The sequence below is a fragment of the Pogoniulus pusillus genome, chromosome 19, assembly GCF_015220805.1.
Source record: "Pogoniulus pusillus isolate bPogPus1 chromosome 19, bPogPus1.pri, whole genome shotgun sequence".
NCBI lineage: Eukaryota > Metazoa > Chordata > Aves > Piciformes > Lybiidae > Pogoniulus > Pogoniulus pusillus.
In genome coordinates, this window is record NC_087282.1 from 739,664 (window position 1) to 767,179 (window position 27,516).

Here is a 27,516-nt window from a genome sequence, read left to right on the forward strand (position 1 = left end):
CAATTTAAAGACAAGACTTTTCACTCCACATGTGAGTATGGCCTTTTACTACAGATATAACAGAAAAAAGCACCGGGCAGCTCTGTCTCTCCTGCTGGCACATCCCCCTTGTGCATACTCTAAAAAGCATGTCTTGACTTCCACAGAGAAACTCTTCACACACTGCTCTGTGATTACTACAAGGTAGTTGGTGATAAAACTGGGTGCACTGCAGTAATGACTGCCAAGTCTGAAAAAATCAATAAGCCTTGTGTGTGAGGAGCTTAACCTACATTAATGGCTACAGAAAAAACAAATCAGCGTGAATTCCTGTTCAGACTCAGAGCTGGAATGCATAATCGTGCCCAGAGCAGAAGGAGGGTGGAGAACAGCAGGCATCTTCATAAACCAATCACCACAACTTAGAAAACATCTCAGTTGGACAGGATGGGATTACACACTTGTCATGACATTGCTCACTGGATTATGAATGGAGGATTCTGAGTGGCTTTACAAGGGGAAAAAAAGATAGCCTGATAATTATCTTTTTCTTTTCTTTTTCTCCTGAGCACCACTTCAGCCAAGCCAGACACCATTGGCATTTGCCTGTATTAGCTCGGCACAGAGATTTGCACTTGTGCACAAATTCAGATGGCAGCAGGAACTGTCCGTGGTCATCTCCAAGACACAAGTCACAAATGATTTTTGCACCTCTACAAATATTCTTATAGTCAGCACATACTGATACTCCACAGAGTACTTCAAGAATGGTTCAGTACTGCCGATGATCACTGGTAAGACTGCCACACCTTCATAGTTCACAGAACGGCTCAGGCTGGAAGGGACTTCAGAGCTCATCTACTCCAACCTCCCTGCCATAGGCAGAGACACCTTTCAGCTAGACTCAGCTGGTCAAGGAATCATCCATCCTGGCCTTGAACACCCCAGGGAGGAGGCATCCACAGCCTCCCTGGGCAGCCTGTTCCAGAGTCTCATCAGCCTTGGACTGAAGAACTTCTTCCTCAGTTCCAGTCCAACCCTGCTGCCTCAGCTTCAAACCATTCCCCTTACACTGTCTCTAGACCCTCATGAAAAGTCCCTCTTCAGCCTTCCTGTAGGTTTTCTTCAGGCACTAGAAGGCAGCTTTTTCATCACAGATTATTTCTTTACATTACAATGAAATAGGCAATTTTTAGGTACATTTTTCTCTGTCACTCTAGATTTGACTTAATTTATCACTGTAGCACTTCATGAACAGAAATATCAAAGAATCTGAGTTTGGTGCTTCAACTATTTTAATTTATTACCTTGGATATTTATTTAAAACATTATTTAAGCTTTTATTGCCTTTCTTGAGCCTGCAGGGAAGTCTACTGGGGAAGAAAAAGCAAAGCAAAAAGCCAACAGAACACCACAGCTTTCATGAACAGAAAGAGGAAAATTGATCCTCCTTGTAAATTCTGATGAATGCCTCACCACATCATGTGACTTCACTGTAGGTTTACAAATTCCATGCAGGCTTGTCTCAGTCATTCATTCTCTCTGCTTTCAAGCAACTCAAGATGAAGGAAAAAGGGAACCAGTTAAGGTCAAAGTGTCAGAGGGTGAAGGGCTACAAAATTTTCCACTAGAGAATGGGGCTGAGTGCTCACTATTCTTCCAAGTCAATTGTGGGTCTTCAAATGCCCCCAGAGCAGCACAACCTGAGTCCTACAACTCTTCCAACAACACTGGTTATGAGTGGCAAGCATGAGTTCTTGGCTAACAATACTAAACCCACTCCAGAGCACACCAAGGGACCTGAAGGGATTTGTTTGCTCTACCCCTACTAGAAAAAGTATCATTCTTTGCTGTGCACAGCATTATTTCCTCAGTTAAAAACATGCTTGTCTGCAACAGACATGCCACATTAAGAAAGGTTCAAGTCAAAAGGACCCCATTTTGTTCAATTACAGCAGAATTAATTGACATGTTTGTAATCAAAGAGATGCTACTTGGCAATGGCATAAAGCTTCCCTTCTCCGGGGATGGAACCAACCTCACTTGCAGACTGGCAGCTTTTAAGGAAGTACAACACAGTTACAGTAAGTGCATGCTTCTGGCACAGCCATGGCTTGTAAGACTCCATTCGAGAGGCAAACTTCATACAGTACCTCTCTTTTTTCCCCCTTGCATATATCATTAATCATCTCTTAGCATGAGAGAGAAGCAGCCATTGTAAAATCCAAACCATGTTAAAAGGACAGAGATAGGCGAGAAACAGGCAAAGTACATTCATGCAGCTAGACAAAGAGTTTACAGTGTAGAACTCATCCGGTGCCTGCCCTACAGAGGGGAGAAAAAGTAGAATAAGAAGAGATGCATATGAAGAGAAGCTTTGGCCCCACCTCATCCTTTCCTTTCATTGCTTTTTACAGAAAGCTTACGTCTGGAATTATTTCTGCCAAGTGCTTCTCCAGAAACTGCAGCTTGTGTACTTGTGATTTCTGTTTCTAAGTGGATCCATCTTTCACCAGCAAATAGAAAGTAAAGGCAACAAAACAGATCCTCTCTGCAATATGTGCATGCATCACCATTTGAAAAGCAGTGTCCTCTGATCAAACTCTCTGGACATAAAGATGGGCACTAAGCACAAGAACAAGAACGAAAAACCCACGCCAGAAACACCGTGCACCACACGGCAGCTGTTCAACCCCAGGAGGCTCCCTTTGTGTCAGGAACCCACCGCTGCTGTTCCTGTTGGCCAAGCTCTCTGCTCTTGCAGATTCCCCCAAGTGAAGGAAACACACACCCCCATCCCCCTTTTCCAGCATGCTTTCGCTAGTGAGCAGGCTCCTGCTTGCAAACTGCACTGATGCCAAGACCCATCAGGGCAATACTCCCACACACTCCCCTTCATCTTCTGTAAGGACAGATGGACCAGCAGGTATCCTATCCTCGTCTGGACAGGCAGGCGATAGAAATGAAGTTGTTTCTTAGAAATACATTGGTTTTCATTCAAGATCAAACTCCTAAAGCTGCCTTCAGACAGCAAATAAATAGAGATAAATTTAGATCCTTCAATACAGAGGGATCTAAAATTGGAAGACCCCAATACAGAACAGTAGAGATGCAGCCACTGAGAAGCAGCGCTCTTTAGAAAGGTCTCTTCTGTTAGGCTACTTTCAGCCAAAGAGATGAACTGGAAAGTTGGCATAAGCGGCTCTGAGCTTCTGCCCACTGCAGCCAGGTGTCTCTTCCGGGGATTCTTTAAGGGAAACCACACAGTGTTGTTTCCCACAATGCAAAATCTAAGCGGCACAAACAGGTGAGCTGCTGACCATCAGCAGCACTGCCTAGCGCAGCACACAGCCTGTATCTGCCATACAGAGCAGCTCTGTTCCGCCTGAGGGGAGACGAAGGCTCCTCGCCCCGTACGCCCTCCTGCTCTCCACAGGTAACGTCAGACAGGGGCCACCTTGGTAGCGTTTCTGATGCCGAACTCACACCTAAGAACCTTCCTCACGCTTCCCTCTCGGCACACAGGGCAGGGCAGTGAGCGGAACGGTGCAGACCAGTCTCTGCCAGCGTTTTGGGTACAACTTCCCAGGCAGCTTCGGCATAACTGACTTAAGGCTGACAATTGCAGCTTCTGCGACAAGCCACAGACGTGAGGGCAGAACGGGAGGGTGCACTGCTTTTAGCGGGTAGAGCAAGGCAGGACTGCACTCCGGGGCCGTTAGCCTGCTGGGCAGCTTGCCTAGCTGAGAGCACGGCGCCAGCCCTTCCAAAAGCACTGACCTCCAGAGAGGCGTTACGCGGCTCGGGGAAGAGCTCGTCAGACACAGCGATGCCCCAGGTAGCACAGCTTTGCTAGGTACCAAAATCAGCACACCAGTTCTGCTGCAGCTTGGCTTCTTCCCCTTCCATACGGATCGAGAACAGGTGAGCAGGGTAGGGTTGCCACTGCTGCTGGTTCCACGTGGCCCAGCTGGCCCAGGCTGGCTCTGAAGTTGGCTGTTTCATGGCAATCACTTGCCAGAGTTTCCCTTTTCAGAAGCATAATGTGCAGCAGAGCTGGCACCCAGCTGCCAGCGTGGTTTCCAACTGAAACCCTACCAAATCCCTCCTGCTAATGGGGACTCATTCTTTCTAGCTAATTATCCGTTGGTTTCCACTCTTGCTCTTCTCTGCAGCTAATTATAAAACTTCTACGGTTTGCATGAAATACAAAATTACCTCCAGAACTTCAGTGGCTTGTAACAGAGCCAATGTACTTGAAGAAGGAGGGGGAAACACAGCAAGCAACCACGACAGTTTCAGCTCTGAAGAACTTGACAGAACCGTGGGAGAGAGCCCTTGGATTCAGTATAAAATTCCTCCTACATCATCCAGGTGAGTCCAAGACTACCATACCCTGTGCTACTGTCTACTCGATTCCTCCCTCACCAGCTTTTTGGACCTGCTCTGGATATGTTCCAGCACTTCAACATCCTTTTTGGAGTGAGAGGCTCAAAAGCAAGGGCAGGATTCAAGGTGTGGCCCCACCAGTGCTGAGTACAGGGGCATTATCACTTCCTTGCTCCTCCTGGCCTCACTGTTTCTGATCCAGAAAGGATGCTGTTGGCCTTCGTAGCCGTATCAACACACTGCTAGCTCACAATCCACCTGCTGTCCACCAGCACCTCCAGGTCTTTCTCTGCTGGGCAGCTTCCAGCCACTCTGCCCCAAGCCTGGAGTACTGATAGAGTTGTTGTGACCCGAATTCAGACCTGGCACCTGGCTTCATTAAACTCCATGCAACTGATCTCAGCCTGTGGATCCAGCCTTGCTGCCTCAAGCAGATGAGTGCTCACACACACACACTACTGGGGAAAGGAATGATTTCCTGAGCAGGCCAAACGGGCTATTTAACCTGCTAGCTCCTCGTGGCTGGGCAACAGCTTCAAACCTTCACATCTGCACCACCCTCCTACCTACGGTGAGGTATTCAGCTGAGACAAATCACTTAAAAGATGTCACTGACTAAACCTGGAGCCCATGACAGTTAACAAGAGTGACTCCTTCACCTGTTCAGATGAGGAGACTTCAGGACTTCACTCAGTCTGACAGGAGCCCACCAGCAGACATACACTCGAATAAAGTGACACAGGGACTGCAAGGCCTGCAAGACAACACTTGCTAACACTTTTTTCCAGCTTCTTTGACATGCACATTTCTTTTTAAAGCAGCTTAATCTTGACTTGAGAACAAGAACAAAACATTCCTTGTGCTACCTGAGTCTCTCCTCAGCACAGCTGCTGCAGTACTCATCCCACCTAAACTGACTGGGGTTGTGTGACAAGCAAGCCACTGCTCACACAGAAGCTACCTCTGGAAGAACAGCTGATCTTACCACAGAAGTGCCCGACAAATACAAGGATGTGCTTCTCCCTTAAGTGACTAAGTTACCCACTGAGCTGCAAAGTTCTAATGAAGTTAAGTATCTCTACTTCAGAATGAGAGCAACGAGGCAGGGTTAGGCTTCAGGTCAGCAAGAACTACCAATTTAGCTTTCCAATATATGTCTTGCTCTTTGTTTCTCTTAGGGTTTAAAGCAAGATGAAAATCATGGGTCAGTGATCTCACTGTATTTGTGCCAAGGCTTATGAGAGACAAATAGAGCATAGGAGCAGAGGAACAAGGAGCAGGCCGACGAATGCAGGCAATTTGGCTGCACCAGTTACCTGACTTTTACACTTCAAACAGCACACAAACACATCTTCTCTGCAAGTGTTTAAGCCTCTGGGCTGAAGCAGCCAGAACCTCTGCTATTTTGTGGAACAGACACTGATGAAGAGACCTGTTCTGTTCTTGCAGTATTGGTTAATCTATGCTCACTTCCCCTTCCCCTTATTCATCATCCCTCTTCTGATTGCCTCTTTCATAAGGAGCAACCTTTCAGGCAGGACAAGTTGCTTGAAAGTATCACAACATTTTGGTGTGCACTTTGCTATCAGTTCCAGTAGGGCAAGCCTGCAATCACTGGCATTTGTGTCACCAGTGGAAGAGTTCCTCACCTTACCTTTACTGCAGGCTTTGTCTTGTCAGGCACCAAACACCACAATCCTCAGCTGTAGTTAGTTTCCTGGAAACTGAACGGGGTAAATGTACAAAAGCCACAGAGCTCTGATTAAGGCATAGAGAGCTTGGCAGGTCGTTTGCTTGTCATGTAGTCACTTGGGTACACCCCAGACTGGGCTGTGCTGCCACCCTATAAGGCCTGGACAGGCTGCAGAACTGGGCATGAAGTTCAGTAAGGACGAGTGCAGAGTCCTGCAGCTAGGGAGCAACAACAGTGGGCACCAGGACAGAAAGAGCTTGGAGTGCTGGTGGACAGTGAGTTCACTCCTGAGGAAGAGTCTCTTTTTAAAAGGTACAGTGATAAAATAGGCATGTCCAGGAAAGAAACTGCACTTTCTGAAGAAGGGACATGGGAAACAAAGACAGGAGACCCTTTAATGGCAACTGAGACATGGAAAATACAGCACTCTGCAGGTCTGAGAATGTAAAAAATACTGAAACCTTTTGCTGGTGGTAGGTGAGAGCTACAAATAAATACAGTCCAAATACCAAAGAGGAAGAACAGACACATGAATTTGATCTGCATGGCTTGGATGAGAAATTTATCAGCAGAGCAGGTAATAATTCTATCCCACTCTAAAGGAATTTGAAGGCTGCCAGACAAAGGTGGACTCCAGATCTGAATATGGCTTTGACAGCTTAATTTTTATTGGTAATTCTCTCTGAAGAATCTCAGGGGAAACGCTGCTGACTTCAGCAGTTCAAGCAAAAAGATGATTAACAGAAAATTAATCCACTCTGTTTCAAACTCTGATTGTTTGCATGTTTGTAGCATGACATATGGCATCATCTGAATCCATGGAGACTCACCTGTAACAAAATACTGCAGACACAAGTAAAACAAGTAAACCCCTGAGAACACTCCTTTGAGTTGCAGAAAGCTGAAAGCCATAATACTCGAGATTGGTAGACTCCGAATGTCACATCAAAGAACTAATAAGACTATAAAGGATTTGTCTCGCTGTGCTTCAGGTACAAAAAATAGTTTAACCAGATGCCTAGATGAGCAGGGCAAATATATAAATGGGAAAGGCAGCTCCATCTCAAATGGCCTGAAATTTCTAAGAGTTACTAACAACCCCTGGCCTGGATGGATACCAAAGAGCTAAGGGCAACCCTTCTTCCAACATTCAGATGTAAGAAACGACAAATTACCAGCAATTCTCAAGTGACCTCTGCAGGGTTACTGACACCTGGTGCTATGTAATGGGCAAAGATCTTGGACACCAGCAGCAACAGCTTCTTGGGGCAGGTGGCATCTCAGAGACTTGTCCCTCTCCTTCAGCTAACAACCACGGAGGTAACCTGGATTATGTGGTATGCTGTGAAAGCTGCCATGAAAGTCAGACTTGATAAGCCTTTACGTGTTGTCCATCTGTCTGTCCACCTAGCACAACAAATAAACTTCTGCTTTCAGAAGAATTAAGCTAACTGTCCTTTGGGCAAGAGCCACTAAGAGCAATCCCCATGACAAAGGCTAAGGCAGCAGGCGCTTCTCTAGCACTGTATGCCCCTCTACAGTGTGAGCTCTGCCTTAACATTTACCTTCCAATCCATTTTCTGCTCACGTTACTGCTAATTAGGTCTGAAACTTCCATCTTCCCCTGCGAGTGTCATTAGTGTTCCTACCAGTGCTGATTGTACACCTTAGACACACAGCTGACGTACAGAGGTGCAGGCAGAGGCACATCCATATGGCCAGGGTGAGAGCTCTGTGATTGGATTCCCTTTTGAAATGCGTGGGTTTGATGTACTTTGGTTATTTAGAATCTTCAATCAATTAGCTTTTGGAAGACTGCACTGCCAGGGTGACCGCCGCAATCTAGGTCTTCTTTCCATCTCGTTTTAGAAAGTGGCAGGCCTCACAGCCCAGCTCTGCTGCACCTGGGGTGGTGGTCCGGCAGCACGCTTCCCTTGGAGCACTGGCAGGAGTTATGGTGTCAGGCAGGCAATTTGCTTCTCAAACTCTGCATGCCAAACGGCAGGCAGCTGCCTTGCTTGATGCAGTTGTGTGCTGTGGGTACTTGGATTACACTATCCCTCAGCACAGGTTAATGACCAGCAAGCATAAATGGGAAGTCACTGGTTTAGATTTTAGTCCAGTGAAATCTATGTCAAGACATTTGCAGGGTTTGAATTCTTTCCACATGCAATTGGTAAGAACAATCCCATCCTGAGATCCTACGACAGACAATTCATATAATTCACTTTTCCAAAGTATATGTGCAAAAACATTCATAAGAGATTGGCTTTTTTTAAAGACAAGGATGTACAGAACAGGCTGAGACTTGAGTAAGCAAATAACAAAAATAGGATTCCTCAGTGTGATCCTTCCAGCCTCCTAATCAATCAGCCTTTGGCAGCATTTCTCAGCTCTCCCTATGAGAGGCCATATACAGATTGCAACATTGTCAGTTGCTCTGATAAATATTACTGTGCTGATGAGGCTTATTATTGCCTCTGTACAGATGAGGAGAATATTGGCAGGCAGGCAGTAATCTGCCCATATTATTAGCACATTCCCAATAGCTGTTTATCTTCTGTCCTATCGGGAAGAACTCATCTATAAATCTCTTAGGATTTACACAGTCATAATAAAATCAGGAACTTCCTAAGTGCCTGCCACTCAAGTGAGTTAACACTAAGGCTGTTGAAATTAACCTGTTGGGAAGATGCTGTTTACTCCACAGAGTCAAAATACCCCAGGATTTCCTCTCTCATTCTATCTGCATTCCCAGACAGAAAACAAGAGCCCTGCCGTTCATCTTCGACAGGAAAGACAAGGCCTTCCTGCTGCGGCCATCGAACCGCATCCTCTCAACAAGAGGTTCTAGGAACAGACACAGAGGCAGCTAGTGAGAAAGCTCGGTTCTGCACAGAGGGCACTTTCAGTTTGGCAAAAACAACCCATCTGTATGGACTAGGACTTGTCAGTGCATTTACCTAGATCACCTGCACATGCTATCAACATGTTTAGCCACATCCAGTTCAGAAACGTGTCAAGAAAGCAGCAGAGAAACATAAGCAACCAATAAGTTCAGCTAAGTGACATCTGCTACTACTACCTTGCTCTGACTTTATTCTTTACAAACTGAGTAACAAAAATACCTAACAGAGCTAAAATGTTCAGCAGATCTGAAAACAATAGCAGCAGTAATTAAACCTTTCACTCCCAGTCAGTGACTGAAGCATGGAAATGGAGCCTGTTGCTCTCTGTCACAACCACCTCAGCATCTTTGAGATCCCACCTCCAACGCTGTGGCCAGTACTGGGTTCACAGAGCTACTGGAGCGAGTCCAGAGGAGGGTCACAAAGATGATCCAAGGCTGCAGCCTCCTCCCTGGGGGTGTTCAAGGCCAGGCTAGAAGAGGCCTTGAGCAGCTGAGTCCTGTTGAGAGGTGTCCCTGCCCACAGCAGGCAGTTGGAGATGATCTCTGAGGTCCCTTCCAACCTGAGCCATTCTAGGATTCTGTGATATTCAGACCAATAAATATTAGGCTGAAGTTTGAACTACCTGATACATGATGCTGGATAGCAAAAAATAGAGGCGCTAGGCTGAAGCAAAACAAATGGAACTGGATGACAGAATATTTCGTTGCAGACAGATAAGATACTGCATCCCAGAGGAAAAAGATATCCTAGACAATAACTGCTATTTTATCACTTGGAAAGGAAAACAAAAAGTTCATTGTGTGAGGAGGGGAAACTTAACTCCTGCAGCTCTTGTCCAACAGTGATCATTATCTGTGTGAACAGCAATCCCAGAAGTGTGCACCCAGCTGGTCAGGAGCTCGCAGAGTTCCCCCACAGTATGGTCTCAGCGTACAGCAACTGCGTTGTTAACAGCATCACCGTGCCACGTGTCCAAGTATACTGCTAACTGCAATCACTCCCCACAGCACACAGCCCTTTGCTTACAGCTGCACCTGGGGACCTCTCTCCTGAGATAACCTTCAGCCCAGCTGAGGTCTACAAGCTCCTGACCAAGTACATCAAGTTTGTGTCCAAAGTGTCAGCTGTACCTATTGCAGGTCAACTGCCCATAACAACTTCCCAGGTGGTTATAGACTCCTCTGAGTGACTTAGAAATAATAGAACATTGAGACCATGTTTTGAAGGAGAGGAGGAACATCCACAAGAAGCTCAGGGAACTTAAAGGAATCTCTTCTCTAACAAGGAGATAGAGAGCCAAGCTGAAGCTGCTGAAGCTCTAAGCTAAGCAGAGTGCAACCCAATGGCTTCTTTGGACAAATATTAACTCCCAGAGGGGCATCATTTGCTCCTCTTTCACTCTGAGTGCAGTTTCCAGCAGAAGTAGTTTCCAGTTATACAACTTCTCAGTGTTGTGTGCTTTACTATTGCCCAAGATGACAGCTTGAATCCACACATCCTCTAAAGGAACATTAGCTGCAGCAAGCCCAAAAACCAGTCACAGATCCCAGGTCATCTCACAGAACCATGAGGGAGGTTTTGTACACCCAGAAATTACTGTGTCACTGCTGGAGTGTTGACTCGTGTTCAGGACAACGAAAAAGTTAACAACCAAAAGATACTGAGGGACTGACTAAGAAAAGCACCAGAATAAGGAAACGAGGACCCAGGCACCAAGGCCCCTGCTCCGGTGCCACGTAACACCTTCTGTTGAGTGTGCACTCACTCAGTGTCTTGAGCATTCTGGTCATGGTTTTCAGGTAAAGGTTTCAGTTTGCTTATGCAGAACCTATACTACATTTCCCCTTAGCAGCAAGATACTCACATTGCTAATTTTATCAAAGAGTAGCCTCAACATCCTCAGCGTGCAGGAAACAGAGCAGCCACAAACACTGGGCTGTTGCCCCCTGGCACAGCCCTACAATCCTGTATCTGGGGGTGCTGATTGATACCCGCCTGAACATGAGCCAGCAGTGTGCCCAGGTGGCCAAGTGAGCCAATGGCATCCTGGCCTGAATCAGGAATGGTGTGGCCAGCAGGAGCAGGGAGGTCATTCTGCCCCTGTACTCTGCACTGGTTAGACCACACCTTGAGGACTGTGTTCAGTTCTGGGCCCCCCAGTTTAGGAGGGACATTGAGATGCTTGAGCATGTCCAGAGAAGGGCGACGAGGCTGGGGAGAGGCCTTGAGCACAGCCCTATGAGGAGAGGCTGAGGGAGCTGGGATTGGTTAGCCTGGAGAAGAGGAGGCTCAGGGGTGACCTTATTGCTGTCTACAACTACCTGAGGGGTGGTTGTGGCCAGGAGGAGGTTGCTCTCTTCTCTCAGGTGGCCAGCACCAGAACAAGAGGACACAGCCTCAGGCTGTGCCAGGGGAGATTTAGGCTGGAGGTGAGGAGAAAGTTCTTCCCTGAGAGAGTCATTGGACACTGGAATGGGCTGCCCGGGGAGGTGGTGGAGTCGCTGTCCCTGGAGTTGTTCAAGGCAGGACTGGACGTGGCACTTGGTGCCATGGTCTGGCCATGAGCTCTGTGGTAAAGGGTTGGACTTGATGATCTGTGAGGTCTCTTCCAACCCTGATAATACTGTGATACTGTGATCTTATGCTCCTGCAATTTCAGATAGCCATGCAGCAGCTCAAGCAGCTGGGGCTGTCTAGGGCCAGGAGGGATTCAAGACTGTCAAAGACTCTGGACAATCCCAAGCACAGATACAGGCTAGGAGGGGAATGGCTGAGAGCAGCCCTGGGGAAAAGGCTCTGAGGGTCTGAGGTGATAAAAAGCTTAACATGAGGCTGCACTGTGAGTGCAGCCCAGACAGCAACCCTGTGCTGGGCTGCAGCAAGAGCAGTGTGGGCAGCAGGGCAAGGGAGGGGATTCTGCCTCTTTACTCTGCTCTCCTAAGACCCCACCTGGAGTCCCCAGCACAAGGACATAGAACTGTTGAAGCCAGTGGGGAGGAGGGCCACAAAGATAACAGAAGTGCAGCAGCCCTCTGAGCATTACAAGAGGCTACAAGAGCTGGGGATCTGCAGCCTTAAGAGAAGGCTTCCAGGAGACCTTGGAGTGGCCTTTCAGTATCTGAAGGGGGCTACAGGAGGGCTGGGGAGAGACTACTGACAAAGTCTTGTAATGACAGGATAAGTTTTAAACTGTCAGAGAGGAGATTCAAAGTAGACGCTACGAAAGAGTTCTTTACAGTGAGGGTGGTGAGACACTGGCACAGATTGCCCAGGGAGGTTGTGGATGCTCCCTCCCTGGAGATGTTCAAGACCAGGTTGGATGAGGCCTTGAGCGACCTGTTCTAGTGGGAGGTGTCCCTGCCTGTGGTGGGGGTTGGAACTGGATGAGCTTTGAGGTCCCTTCCAACCTAAACCATTCTATGATTCTGTGATTTACAGCTTGAGTTAGTCTTGGAAAGGGTTCTTTGTGACATGCTCTGCCTCTAGAGGGAAACTATCTGTGATAATCTGGACAACTGGCTCCTGATAAAATCAAAGTTAGTTCCCACCACACCCACCTTCAGACAGAAACGCCTCCCTCAGAGTTGAAAAGTTCCCCGATTCAACACACTATTGCATTCTGACCTTTGTCTGAGAGCTAAAAATAGATGCTGACAATTACAATTATGTACAAATGAAGATAGAAGTAGAATCACCCAATCTACTTTACACTGGAAACACTGCACTTCGTGCTGGCCCAGCTTGCTTTCTGCACCTGAAAAGGTGAAAGGAAGGAGATGAAAAGTCACCATGGCAAAGGGGAAATACCTTCAGTGAGCAACTGTTAGCTGTTCAGAATGTCCCCTCTGTGTGCACATTTATTCAAAGGAAAGGACACCATGCTTCTGAAGTCTGCTCCCACTCTGCTCTCTGAGGCATGTAGGCATAGTTAACATTCTGCTTTGCCAGGTCCTGAAAGAGAGAAATTGTAACTTTGCCACTGAGAGGGGATTCTGCTCCTTGACTCTGCTCTGCTGAGACCCCACCTCAAATACTGCTTCCAGTTCTGGTATCTCAAGCATAAGAATGACAAAGAACTGCCAGAAAAAGTCCAGGGGAGACCACAAAGACAATCCAAGGGCTGGAACACCTCTGCTATGGGGACAGGCTCAGGGAGGAACTTAAAGCTGCCTTTAAATGCCTAATGGGATCCTACAGGAAGGCTGGAGAGGGGCTTTTCATAAGGGTGTCTAGAGACAAGACAAAAGGAATGCTTTGAAGCTGAGGCAGAGCAGGGTTAGACTGGAGCTGAGGAAGAAGTTCTGCAGTAGTAGCCTGGAGAGACTGGAATAGGCTGCCCAGGGATGTTACGGCTGCCTCCTCCCTGGGAGTGTTCAAGGCCAGGCTAGATGAGACCTTGAGTAGCAGAGTCCACTTGAGAGGTGTCCCTGCCCATGGTGGGGAGCTTAGAGTAGATGATCTCTGGGGTTCCTTCCAACCTGAACCACTGTAGAATTCTTTGATTGAAACACAGCCTAATGATGTCAGTTTCTGTTGCATGCAGTTCTGTATAATGTCTCTGCACAATATGGAGGGAGAAGAAAATGGACTGACAGACCTGACAGCACAAGACAAGGAGCCTGAGAACTGTGCTGGAACCTGCAAAGCAGAGTTACAATGGATGCATCTGCAGTCAGAAGGATGCTGCCTCCAAACACTGCTCTGCCTTCGTTAAAGAGCCTCCTAGCTATGCGGGGGCTTTCAAATTGACTTCCATTTCCAAGAAGCAGAAATCCCTAAGCCTCTTGAAATACCACAGAAGGGTGAAGAGGATCACTAAAATCTTGCTGTTTATGCTAATAAGATAGTAACTCAATTTACTTGAGTACTGATCAATGCTGAACAATCAGAGGAGTTCATGTATTATGTATTTCAGAAGAACCTCTGCTTCTTAGTGCAATGTCACAAGGTTAAACTACTGGTAGACACTGCTTCCCTCGAGCCCAATTTCTGCTACAGTGCTTCCTATCCACATAATGAAGAAACAATAGCAAAGTAAAGCATTGTTTGGAACACATAATGAACTGCCCTCATAAACTTCAACCTTCAGAAGTCATTACAGCATACGGTTTGACGCAGCAGACAATTACTGGGCCTCCCTTTGGCTGGGGAGAGGCAGCAGAGTCCCCTGCTCTCCACCATGGCTCAGCGACCATTGACAGAGCAATTGCCAGGGCGTGCAACGCTCAGCCCAGTGCATTAGCAGCGGGAGCAGCCTGAGCCACGCTTCCCGGCAGGAGCGCTGCAGGCCTCCAAAACCTGCCTCTGCTGAACATACTTCACAGTCACTTAGGAAAGACTACAAATATGAAGCCTTCAGGTTACCTCTTCCTCCTGCCACTGACTCCACCTGTGGTTTATTTAATCCTTTCACACTAAATGGTACTACAAAAAAGTAAACTTTTTTTTCCCAGAGTGATTCCCAAGGAAGTTTAATTTTTAAATCAAAGATCACTTCATACTCATAACTAAGAGACAAACACTTCTGCACTCTCATGCAGCATTTTAATGATGGGTACCTGAGAGCTGTTACTCTTGAATGATAAATATGGTAACAAAGTACTCATAATTGACACTAAGATTCCACTGGCAAAAAGAGACAAGGTCCATGTCACACCTCTGTGTTTCACGCAGGATCTCATGCTAGTTTTCTATGATTCTCTGACGCTGCTGCTGATTTGATCCTATGACAAACTAACTTATAGATGTTACCAGCTCCTCTTGAACTTACAGGGCAACTATGATGTGTTAATCCTAATACTTCAGACCCATTTGCATTTGGTTTTGACTCTGGGCAATGTCAGAGAAATTTATGAAATCGCCATTCTCAAATACTCCAGAATGGCTGAGAAAGGCCCTGAGTAACCTAACACAACCTCAAAGTTTGCTCAGCTCTGACTGGAGTCTAGACAAGACATCCAGAGATCCTGCATGGAGTAGATAATCCCATGACAGTAGGTTCCTAGCCCCACCACACACAAACCTACATCTCAGGTGTGTGAAACAAACAGGAGAAAGAGGAGATGATGGAGCAGTCCTGTATGGGCTCGGGCTCTGAATTCAGGAAGAAACCTGTATATGCTAACAAGGGCTTTTAGAAGTGAGGGAGATGGAGAGTGCATGAGATCACAAAACACTTATTGAAATGTTTAGAGGCATTAATGCCACTATTTATCTATCAACATCTATTGCAGAGGTTACTTAACATCTCCTTAGATTAGTATGTTGTTCAGAACCGAATTAAAATTCATGACTGGAATTTGAATAATTTATAGGTATCACATGCTAGGGTACTTCCGAGTTTCAACTCAGTGGAATGAATATGTACATCTAGATCAAATACATAATACAGAGATATAACATTAATTGCATGCACAAAGAAAGGCAAGGAAGGGAGCCAGACGAAAAGGGAAAGTGGGTGCATGTCCTGCCACAGAGAGGCGCCTGCGTGAGGCGAGCAGAACGCACTGCAGGAAACGGGTCACAACGGGGCAATAACCAAGTGATCACAAAATGCACTGTGGAAAACTTGATGACAGGTCCAAAGGGCAGCAGAATGGCCCTGTCCTGGCAGGGGGCATCCTGAGTGCTGCGACTCAGTTAAGATCTCGGTCTTCAATCAACACCTTAATACAGTCAGACTCCTGCCAGTCTCTGCCTGGCTTAGTCCCTTAAGCTGTAGTTCGAAGTTCATTTTCAAATTAATCTGGTAGAATGAAAGCTGACTCATTATCTTTATTAGAGATCATTAATTAAAAGCAATATTAGAATGCATCATGACCTCGGCATCCCAAAGTAATTTTTCAAGGTAAGTCAGATCTGGCTTAATAAAAAAAGAGAGTCCTTTTAACGGGCAATCTGAGAGCCCTTAGCCAAACCAGCATCATCTGCTGTGCAACTCATCATCACAGAGAGCACAGCTCACCACAGCCTTTAGGACTTCTGGCTATATAATTACAGATCTTTACTAATAAGCATTACCATGTATTTACTGTAAGTCTATTCCTGACCTTGTTTATCAGCAGTGATCTGTGTTGGGAGCTCACAAACCCAGCAGAATGTAACACAGTTTCTGTGCTCATGTACACAAGGCTTAGAAAAATCACTGAGTGGCAGAAAATAATCAGCATAACTAAAGCCTTGTACTAGTGGACACTCAGATAAGCTGGATCTGCCTTCGGGACTTGCTTTCATAGCCCTTGAAATTGTTACTGAAGGATTCAGAATCCCCAATCTTTCTATTTCAACAATTTATCCTCTCAAATGCCAGCCTTAAAACTTCAAGGTTCAGGATTGCTTTTGAAAATGAAAGCTTCAGCATGCAGACACTAGTTTAGCTCTTTAAGTGAGTCTTTTGGAAAAACAATGAAACACTCCTTTACTCCCACTAGATCAGGTTAACACACTCCTAGGGAGATACTACTTGTGCAGATAGCCTGAGTTAGAGAGCTGCTGTCATTACCATTATGCAGCTATTAAAAAAAAAATGTCTAAAGGTTGGCGAAAGGGAGAGAAACATCTCCTATACATCATCCAGACTCAATATAGGCAAGAAAATGAGAACATGTGAGAAGAAAAAAAATACCCCACCACACAAAACCCCAAACAAACCCAAAAACAATCATCCAGAAGTAAGCTTGGCAATGTGAAAATGCTGGGTGTGTCTGGCATGAAGGCATGGAATGGGCATATGCAAGGCGGAGAGGAGAAAGATAGCAGTGGGATTCTTTACACAGAAAAAGCGATTCTGAGGCCTGAATGGCACAAAGGAAAAAAGTAATGTAAAATGGAAGATGCACAGCTGAAAAAGTGTTGGGGGTTTTGATCTTCTTCGCCTTTCTTTCCCTGCAGCTGTTTTGCACTGTGCTGAAGATGGACCCCCACACGTACAGTCAGATACAACAATACCAAAGTGAGAGGGTCCCACTTCCAAGTGTTTACGGAGGAATCTGCAAGTCAGCACACTAGAACAACTGCCACTGAAACAGCTAATGACTACAACAACCCAGGTCATCTCCTGCCAAAGTCATGTCTCACCACAGAGTTCATGAAATGACTTCTGTGCTCAGGGGGCTTTGACTCTAATCCTTCTTCCGCAGTTAAATAGCAGTGCAAAGGTGTTTGAAAGTCTTCATCTAGCCCATATAAATAATTGACAACATCACAAGCAATCTATAATCAGAACTGGGAAGAAAGGTGTCAGTCAGGTCAGATATCAGATTAATTTACAATTTAAAGAGAGACTTGCCAAGTCTTCTGAAGGTCTTTAATCTCCAGATTTTATCAGTGCCATTTACTTTAATGCATTATCTTTTTTCTTTAGGCTGAAGGCAAGCTGAAAAACAACATAAAAAGTAATTTCAGTTTAAAATCACAGAACCACAGAGAACGGCCAAATCCAACGGGGGCAGTTAGACCAGACCTCATCTCTTTTAAAGAACTCACAGCAATGTGCAAATGAGCCCAACGAAAGAGTGTGATTTTAATGGAACAATGTCTTGTCTGCAGAATGCCACAACTCAGGACAGACCTGAAACTCATCGGAAAATTTCATTTACTGATTCTTCCATAAAGAGTAGCTGCAACAACTAGCAAGTTAATGCATTTCCATTCACAAGCAATGAGGAAAGGTTTTGCTGTATTTGATAGGAGCGCAAAGTAGAACCGAGGCAGCATAATTACCCAGCTTCACTTCTTGTTAAAGCTCAGCCATAGCTGATTTGTGTCTTGCCACCTGAAGGAAGAGTTTATGTTTTCACCACATTGCTGTGTTTGGCAGGAAAAGAGAAAACCAAATACAGAATCAAAGGCACCCTGCTCTCAAGCTTCCTACTACTGACTCCCCTCTCTATACGCGAGTACCTGCCACACCTGCTGAAATCTGACACACACCAGACCTGTGTGGCTAACAGGATTGTCTAGAATTCCTTTAGGGACAGTTCATTGTAAAGAATGGCTTAAAAATCAAAACATTAGTGCACCTTCCTACTTTATCAAGCACTTTTATTCTACAGAAAAATAATCACAGATAGCTTAATTACCATCTCAGACTCTGCCACCCATTTATTAGGCAGCTACGGCAAGCCAATGGCTCCAAACGCAGCTCTGAAGGCAGCCAAAGGAAAGCAAAGCCTGCCGAAGGCAAAGCACACTGACTGATGCCTCCTCCCACAGAGGATGTGCACAGTACTGTCCTGTTTACATTTCTTCCATTTTGAAAGCCACAATACAATACTCCTCCTATGAGTTCTAAAATTAGTGTCCCCACAGATGTAAGGGTGGGAAGACAAAAAGCAATTTGCCTCAACCTTTCTCAACGATTTGCTGGGGGGTTTCTTTTGAAAGTCTTCAAGACATCAGAATGCAAACCAAACAGGAATGATACTGAAAATCTTAAGAACTGACAGCTTGGTCCCTGCATCATTTTTGCTAACAGATGTTTCTAAAACCCAAAAAATTGCTCTTCCCCCCCCCCCCCCCTTTTTTTTTTTTCCATTTTGAAGCTGAGCTATACAATATTTGATACTTCAGTTGCTTTGTTTGTTATACAATACTGATTTCAGGCTCCAAACTTCAATGCAAACAAATTTGGACCCCAATTAGCTTTCATTAATCAGTTTGTTTCCTGGGGCTATGCACTAGCGCTCAGCAGACAGAGGCTAAACTACTAACAAAGCACCAAAACGCAATTGCAATCAATTAACTGAGAGCAGGAGGAAAACCACCCAAACCAAACCCCCCAGCAATGTTATACCCTTAGCTTTCCACCGATTTCTCTGCTGTGCCAGACAGAATCTACTTGAGATGCCTAAGCTGATGATCTTCGTGTTACACAGATCAATACAGAGCAACTAAAATGCAGTGACATACAGAGAGACTCCCTTTTCCTGTGGAGTCTATTGCACCGGAGTGGAACACAACACAACACATTTTTCAGCGGATGAAAATACCTATTCTTGATCACTTTGATCACAAGTTACAAGTAGAAAGGGTAGATCTGCCTGGCATTCTAACTGTGAGAAGGCACAGTAAAGACCACACAGCACTCAGCAGCAGTTAGGTGGCCAAGGCTGCCTTATACAGCTCTGAAAGTAGGACAAGGCAGGGCCAGCTGCGCTTAAACCTCAGGTAATTATCTTAAGACCTCCTTCTTCCTCCCCTTGCCTTCTTTTCCCTTGAGCTACAACAATAAAAACTTCTAAATGCATATGCAAATAAATAATTTAACTAAATCACTTTGATCACTAGAAACTGTTAGTTAACATTAGAATGTTACAGCGGAGAGAGATTCAGAGAGATTAATTTGTCTTCCACTGTGCACAACAGCTATTCAAAATCCTCTAAAGACCAGGCTGTGTTGTAATGAAGCATATTTACAGCTTCCTTTATATTTTATTTAGCAAGTAAATACTCTGGCATTTTCAAACTGAAGGAATCTTATTTGTTTTCATGGAGCACATCTTCCCAAACACCAGCATGTGCAGGAACACTACTCCACTTAAAATGTACTCTGCTCACAAGCCACAAACCACTCGAGAAACTCTTGCCGCGGCTCTCCAGAATTTTGTGTCAGATCTCAGTGTTCACAGATATTAAATCTCCTACCCAACCTACCCTTGGATTTGGAAGAACATCACGACGCCTTGCTGACTGCAGCTATTAGTACCTTCTTGCTTTCCAGAGACCCACACCAGTTCAAGTGCTCTCTAGATGACATTTCTTCCACACCTCAGCAGCAGCACATCACCAAATGGCCTATGAAATTTCTCGGGGACTACACACCATTACCCTTTAAATACCGCAGAGTCAAGCACTAATGAGCGCTGAATACTTCTGCAGATTGCAGAGCCTGATTTACTGAGAACACCTTTTGGTGGACAGTTTGATAAAGATCAGGGAAACCTTATACCAAGTTTGAACACAAACTTACTTTTGAACAAGTTGAACACAAAACCACTTCTTGCACCACCCGAAACAGACACTGCTGTTTCATACAGCTGCAAGGAAAAAATGACAGAGAAGCCACACTTAACCTCTGCCACTGAGATTACCTCTTGAAGGTTTCTCTCTCCCTGTATGCAGCTGACTTTCTTCAGATGCTTTCCTGACAAAGCCTCCTGAGGGACTCTATCTTCCTCAGGTTTCTTCGGCCAGAGAAGCCTATTAGAAAACGGAGCCTGGGCAGATTTAACACATTCATTCCCCCCTCCATCTGCTTTCACACCCCAAACGTGTTTATTGTTAATTGCCCTAAGAAATAGTCATTACAAGTACCCAAATAAACCAAATATTGATTACTTCACTCCTCCTTTGAGGTGCAATGCTGTTTTCCCCATCAGGCACCTTCTCTATCTGACTGAGCAGCCAGTTAGTGATCTGATGGCCCTGTGAGAAGCTATGCTTTTGAGCTCTTCCCTGTTACTCATCTGGCAATCAAAGACCTGCAGGTAGACACATTCTGCAATGAACCGACAGTGGAAAGTGTTTGCAGCCACTCAACTTTCAGTTTCCATCAACCTGTGCATATTGTCCTTTAGATAACTGCCAAGCAAAATCAAGTGCACATTATGCCATGAGTCTTTTCACCGGGACTAGAGAGAGATAAGTGGCTTTGGAATTTAAAGCTCTTCAAGGAATACTGTAATAGCATCAAAAAGTCTTCTATGGAGATGCACACTGTCATGTCTTTAAAGACATCAAATATCATTAACTCCAAGATGCACCTCCCTGCATCCCTTCCAGAATCTAAACCAGCACAAAAGGGACTCGGTGGGTTTAGGCTAACTTCAGACACTCACCTGACCCCAGTCTTCCATGGGAGCTTGCAGAGAGGATTCTCCCCATTACACAGTGGGGTTAGTTATTTGTCAGTGCAGAATTACAGACTTTGTTTAGCAGAATCAGGTTTTCAGAATTCCTTGTGAAGCAGCCTGGATGCAGCAACTAATGCATGGGAGATGAAGTGCTCTAGCACAGTTCCTAGGCAGCATTTTAGGCACACAAGCTTAAAAGTCATGACTTGGTTCCTGACCATGACTAGCAGCCTCACAGACCAGACAGAAGGTGGTGCACCGCTGCTAACAGTAAAATACTAATTGAGAAAGAATGGAGTTCCTCACAAACTCTTTGCTTTCTATTTCAGGTTTTAAAGAAACTAGCAAGTTTTTATTCCCCCAGGCTGCAATTACTAGTAAATGGAAGAAGCTCATGAACTGAAGATATAACAATTGTGATTTCCATAAGTAAGGATAAAATTTTAAACATGGCTCACAATTAAAGAAGAAAATTAAGGTTAGACTAAAAAGATTGCAAAGCTAAGATTTTCATAATCCCTACTCCAGTGCTGTACTGGAGTGCTTTGCCATTCACTTTTAAGGATAAAATCCCCACAGTTTAAGAGCTACAATACTTAAAAATTACAAAGGTAAGAGAAGCCAGGGTGAAAAGATTTACAGATTTGCACACATACATTAGTCAGTAGACCCAGCAGGGCTGCTTTTGTATACAGGCTGCCATCAGAAGAGGAACAGTGCCTTGGAAGATTGTTTAAGAAGCCTGCTATTTCAAACTGAGGGATATAAATCGTGCTCATGATATCACTTGAAGGGAAGAAAATCCCCAATATGTCCATCTTTGTTCTCAGGAGCTCAATCCCATCGGAACTCTGCTTCTCCCCAGCTCGTAACAGAAGAGCAAGACAAAGCGTGTCTGTAAACACCAGTGACAGCAGCAGACACCAGCAATGCTGCGGCAAGGCTTTAAAGTATGAACATTTCAAACTGAGAGTGCCAGATTCTCACCTGCTTCAAACCAGAAACAGCACCACCAACGCTTCATGTAACCTGCACGTTTGGCCGAAAGAGTGCAGGCAATTGTCTTGCTGCAAGGACAGCTCTGTCAGTGTGTGCAGTGTGCGAAGCTGCTAACAGCACAAGCTGGTGGCTGACTTCAGGCCCCTGTCCCTAGCAGCAGCAAGGTCCCCAGAGGACAGCAGGGAACTACTGCCAAAGGAGTGATCTTGCACCTTTGCCTTGCATCCAACTACAAAGGAAGTTGTATTTCAGAGTGGGCTTGCTTTGTGTTCCCTTTGTGATCAGAGGCAGGATTACTCTGATCACCAAGAGATCACTGCATCCAGCTCCAGTGTGCAGGTAGGCTCAGAGAGAGGACTCCCCACTGCCATCAGCAGTGTCATCAACCAGGTGAAATTTAATGGTGAGATTCTGAGCCTAAGACAACACACCAGGTACATACTGTGATTGTAAACCTACACAACATCTTCCTGGGTTTCACACCCACAGGTGTAGAGAGAAGCTTAACACATCTCCTAGTTCTTGACTTGTACCGAGTGGAACTTCACTTGAAACCTACTAGAGTTTGTGTGGGGTGAACATGTTTCTAAACAGTACTTCAACTCATACCTTAAGAGTCAATTCTGATAATTAAACATGTAAGGAGAGCCCTTTTATTCCCATTCCATGCCTGATTAATCTTTCCCTTATTATTTCCCTACACGGTTATTACCACTTTTTCCTTACAGCAGGACAAGCCATAACATACTGATTTAAAATGCCATTCAGCTCTGCACCAGGATTATATCCCAATGTTGCCATAGCTGTCAAATACTAACACAAGGTAAAAACAGGGAAACATTTCCAGAGGCTTTTGACACTTGCAGACAAGATAAAGAAGTCACTGGACACCATTATCTGATGGGATAACTTCACAGATGACAAAGTTAAGCAAGAAAGTAGAGTTTGAAAGGTCCTCCAAAGGCATATTGCCACCATGTTACAATGCTTCACTGGCCAACTATCGCATTTGTCTTTCATTACAGATTTACCACTGAAGCATAACATCTGAGTGGAGCTTAGGAAGCTACAATTAATTGCAAAACAACAGGCTAGTACTGAAGATGTACTAGGAGCTTTTCAGTTTTGAACAAGGAACTACACAAAGAGTGAGCACTAAATGTGCTTCCTTCACGGACTATCCAATTAGTACCAGGAAAATTATTTAAGACCTGTTGTTATCACTTATTACACAACAAGTTGATTAAAACAGAATTCATGCTGTGGCCACAATCCCTTTATGGAGCACTGGAAGTGAAACAGGAAGCAAACAGAAATGGACAATGTGTGTTTGCTCAATAGCACTGTAATGGGATTGCCATTTTTGGCCACGCTGCATACTTAAAGGTCAAACAGCCTCAGGTTTCTATAAGTAAAAAATGCTGAAGGATGTTTTTGAGTGCGTGTTCTGAGCTGAGATACCAGCAGCTTCTCCAGCCTGTAGGCTGCAAACAGCGCTGCAGTGGACAGCTTAGCACAGCACTTGGAGAAACTGCACACAGTGGACCAGTACCTCAGGTATCATTTGTAAAGCATAACACTCTTTGTAAAGTGACTTCGACTTCACAAACTACATAAAGGAAATACTTCCACTGACTTGGTATGGGTACTAGAGGGATTCCTACAAGGACACACATCAACCTTGAGCACCCACATTTGCTTGCAAGCTTTGCAGATGCAGCCTTTGTCCTCTCCAGGAGAGCGCAGCCCTGTGCTGCTGTGCTGCACCATGGGGAAGGACCAGAGCCAGCCCAAGGGCTCCAAACCCGAAGTCAGACACAGCAAAACTCCTGTGAGCTTTCAATACAAGCTGAAGAGTTTCAGCATACAGTGGTCAAAGTGTGCCTGCCTCTACCAAAAAAAAAAAAAAAAAATGCAGCTAGTAAAATAGATTAAGATTAATCTGTTGGAAAAGTGTAAGTAGAGGAAATTGGATGAATCCCCTCCCTCAAAAGACCCAACTTTGATGCTTAAAATCTTCCAGTAAGTTTAAATTAGCTACAAGTAATCACTATTCACCACTGCAGCCTTTTCTTTACTCTCACTTAAGGCTTTGATCTCATTCTTACACAGCTAATTTCATCTGCTTAAATATTACAGATGGCTTTGATAAAGTCTTCCTGTGCCTCTCTATTTTCCAGGTTTGACTTCAATAGCACCGCTCAATACTGCTGCTAACTTAAAGCCACACTTGCAAAGCAGAATCTATAGATCACTTTACCTGTGAAGGTAACACGCTGCTAAAAAACACAACGGGTCCCTGATCAGTGTATTACACCTGTAATTATCCAAAGCCAAAACAATTACATTAGAAAGGACAAACTGCATCGACTGCCATTAAACAGCTCCATTTACACACTGACCAGAGTGCAAAAACCCTACCTTTAAACATTTAGGAATAAATACACAGATGGGCATCTGAGCTGTGCCTGCATCTCACTCTTTCCGGGGTGTAACGTCTGCCGTAAGCTAGCAACACCATTTTATTATCTCCCAACCTCATGCAGAAATAGCCCAGGAAAATGTCATTCCCCTACAGAGAACCAAAGCAGTCTGAATGTAATTGAAGAGTGCCTTGCTTATGCTGCAGATTGCTGCTGTCCCTAGAAATTCTGCTCTGCTGAACACAGTTTGTGAGCTTATACTACAGAAAACGTTGATAACAGAATGTTCCTACAGCTCCTAACTCCTCACCTTGAATTTAATCAGGCATTTTTCCAGAAAAATGCCTTGAAGCATCATAGATGAGAAGGATAGTGCTTGTAGCACCTCTTTGAGGAGCCATTTATAGATGGAACACGTCTCAAAAGCAGTATCCAAAGGCGTTCTTGGAAATACCATGTCTTTACATTTTCTCCCACTTAATTTCTTGTGTGGCATCAGATACTGAGACTATGAAAATAATTGATTCTGGAGCACCGAGAAGTGTTTTCTGTCTGTGTGTAATGCATTCAGTTGATGTGCTTATGTCGAGGAGATAGATGCCAGCATGAGCAAGGAATAAAGCACTCAATAAATCTGGTGGCCTAAGTTTTTCAGCAGAAAGAGTCACAGCAAAAATCTCAATACTACTGCCATTAAAGCCCATTATAAAGATATTATTTCCTGTCTGAAACTTCAGCCAAATGTAAAGAAAAATTAAAAAAAAAAGAAAAATGCTCCTTTTAATAGCACAAACATCTATATCAGATGTCTCCTACTTGTATCCAGCTTCTTTAATTGCAGTGCCCCAGACTATAAATCAAAGTCCTAGGTGGGACTGCAAGGGAGTTCATTTCTCTGTAGTATATACAAAGTAAATATTGCCCCTGTGAAAGAATTAGATTTTTTTGTGTTCAGCCAGCTTGTGAAGTATCATCAACTACACCCATTTGACAATCTTCCTGTGAAGGGAAAAAGGCAAAATAGTAATCAGAGATATGCTATTATCATTTCATACTGGATGTTTGATTACTACAAGAAGAAACATTTCCCAGCTACTTGTGGAAGCTGTAATGCTGCAAATCAGAAAGATCATGCAAAGCATTCAGAGTGGAGAAAAGCAACCCTTCTGCACTGCATCAACGGCATTGTGCTGCTGCTCGATGAGAGCAAACAGCAGTGCTCAGCCTCTTTGTGCGTTTCAGCTCAGTTCAATAGCAAAGGCAAATCTGGGTGTTGCACTGAAAGATATTCTTCAGTATCTGCAAAACAGTCGAGGTAAGAAGGTCTTACAACCATCACAGGGCATTTGGATTAAGTGCTTCCTGTCCAGCAAGCAGATTTTGCAATGCTGCAAATTGTTACAGCCCTTGCACAGTTTAATTCGTTGAAGGAGATATACAAGATAGAATACAATGAGGTACAAGTTCCACACTCTTGGAAACGCACCTTCAGACTGCAGCCAGCCACTCACTTCCTACAGCATATAGGTAATAGGGAGATCTGCAGCTAATCAGGCTTATTAGGAAAGCAGCAGCTTGATGCATGAATAAATCATCTGCACTCTGCATATGCAAAGGACATTCAATGGCAGCTGTAGGACTCCCTTACCACACCAGTGCATCTCCATTCTGCTTCTAGACTGAATTGGATTAATAGACCTGGAATCCTCTTTATTTCAAGGTCACCACTGGTCAACCCATCACATTACAAGGGAAGGGATGAGCAGCAGAGAGTAACCAGATGGCATTTTGAAATCAGACGTGTGAACAACATTCAGGGATGTTGGGAGAGGAGAAGGCTATAGGTAAGGTTGTATCCATGACCTGGATACAGGTTACATATCACAAGGTGGGAAAAGTCTTCAGGACTTTCAACTAGGAGAGACACACACATCCATACACTAGCTCAGAACAAGACTTGGTATTTCTTCACCTTTCATGTCCTCCAATTAACATCTCACACCTGTATTTAGGTATCTGAATGAAGGATCTCAGCCTCCCCAGATTTACTGCTTAACAAGCAGCTAGTGAATGTACTGCTCTTGGTATGGAAGAACAGCGAGGAAATCTCATGGCAGTGACATCTACAGAAGACATCTCTCTGAAACCAAAATGCTGCAAGGCAAATGGAGTTTTTTCAGTACTCTGAAGTGGCTTCTTTGCTTTCTCACCCCACATACATTTACCCACCCGCTGCTCTCAAGTATCTTGCTGGCATCTGCTTCACTTTCAATATTGAGTTCCTTTAAAATAAGCTAAATAGGGAACTATTTGATGTCTTCCAAATGAGCTGTTTCTAGCAGGAACATCATCCTGAGAGGAGCCCAGCCACCCGGGAAACTCTGTCAAAGGCAGCAGACATCAAAGAGAAAATGCTGCCTGCCATCCTCTGCTCAACTCAGGAAGAGGCACACACCCACCCAGGCTTTGCTCCTCTGCAGCTCTGGCTAGCTGCAATCGGCAGTCGAGAAGGAAAGCTCCTTCAGAAGGCTTTCCTGCACATCTCTTTGGACAGCCAGCAGCCCCTGGGCAGCCAGCAAGCTCTGCTGAGCCAGGCCTTGTGCCTGCCATGCAGCAGCTGGCCCAGCAATGGCTGCGGATGCATCACAGATTGCTTAGGCAGTGTTCTCTTGCATGTCACTTTGGCACACGTGTGAGTGCCACCCACAGCTTAGCCAGCACACAGACCCAGGCATTGCTGTGGGCATCAAGGCCTTCAGCTTGCCTTCATACTGCAAATGCCTGCTGCAGTGAATACTTGCAGCCACAGCAATGACTGCAGGCATCACAGTGACTCCCACCATGCAACCAGCACACCGATCTTATGTTCATGTGTGCTCTTGGACTGCTCCTGTGCTCTGCCTTCAGACCACAGACAGGCTGTCTTGCCATGCCTCTGATGAATGCCCATGCCTCTGTGCTGCCTGCACCTGCACCATTCTAGCCTGTCTTCATTGTCCAAAACAGCAATGGCCATTGCTAATCCTGTCAGGAAGTCTGCGCAGACCCATGGCCATCTTAAAGCAGCTACCTTGCAGCAGTAAGCTAAAGTCCTGACTGCAAAGAAAAACACTGAACAAGGCCAAGTGTTACTGAGGAGCTGCAGGAAGAGCAGGAGATAAGGTAGCTGGACATCAGTGTACAGGAAAGACAAAGTGATTAAAGGAAGAGTACTCAGGAGCAATAAAACATATTTCTTCTCTTCATTCAGTAATAATTCCAGGTGGTCT

The 27,516-nt window shown here is 45.0% G+C and overlaps 1 protein-coding gene across 15 annotated transcripts in view; it reads right to left on the reverse strand.

The window, feature by feature from the left end:
• PCDH11X (protocadherin 11 X-linked) overlaps positions 1 to 27,516 on the reverse strand; it is a 450,326-nt gene that overhangs the window by 283,468 nt on the left and 139,342 nt on the right. The gene's annotated exons all lie outside the window — the stretch shown is intronic.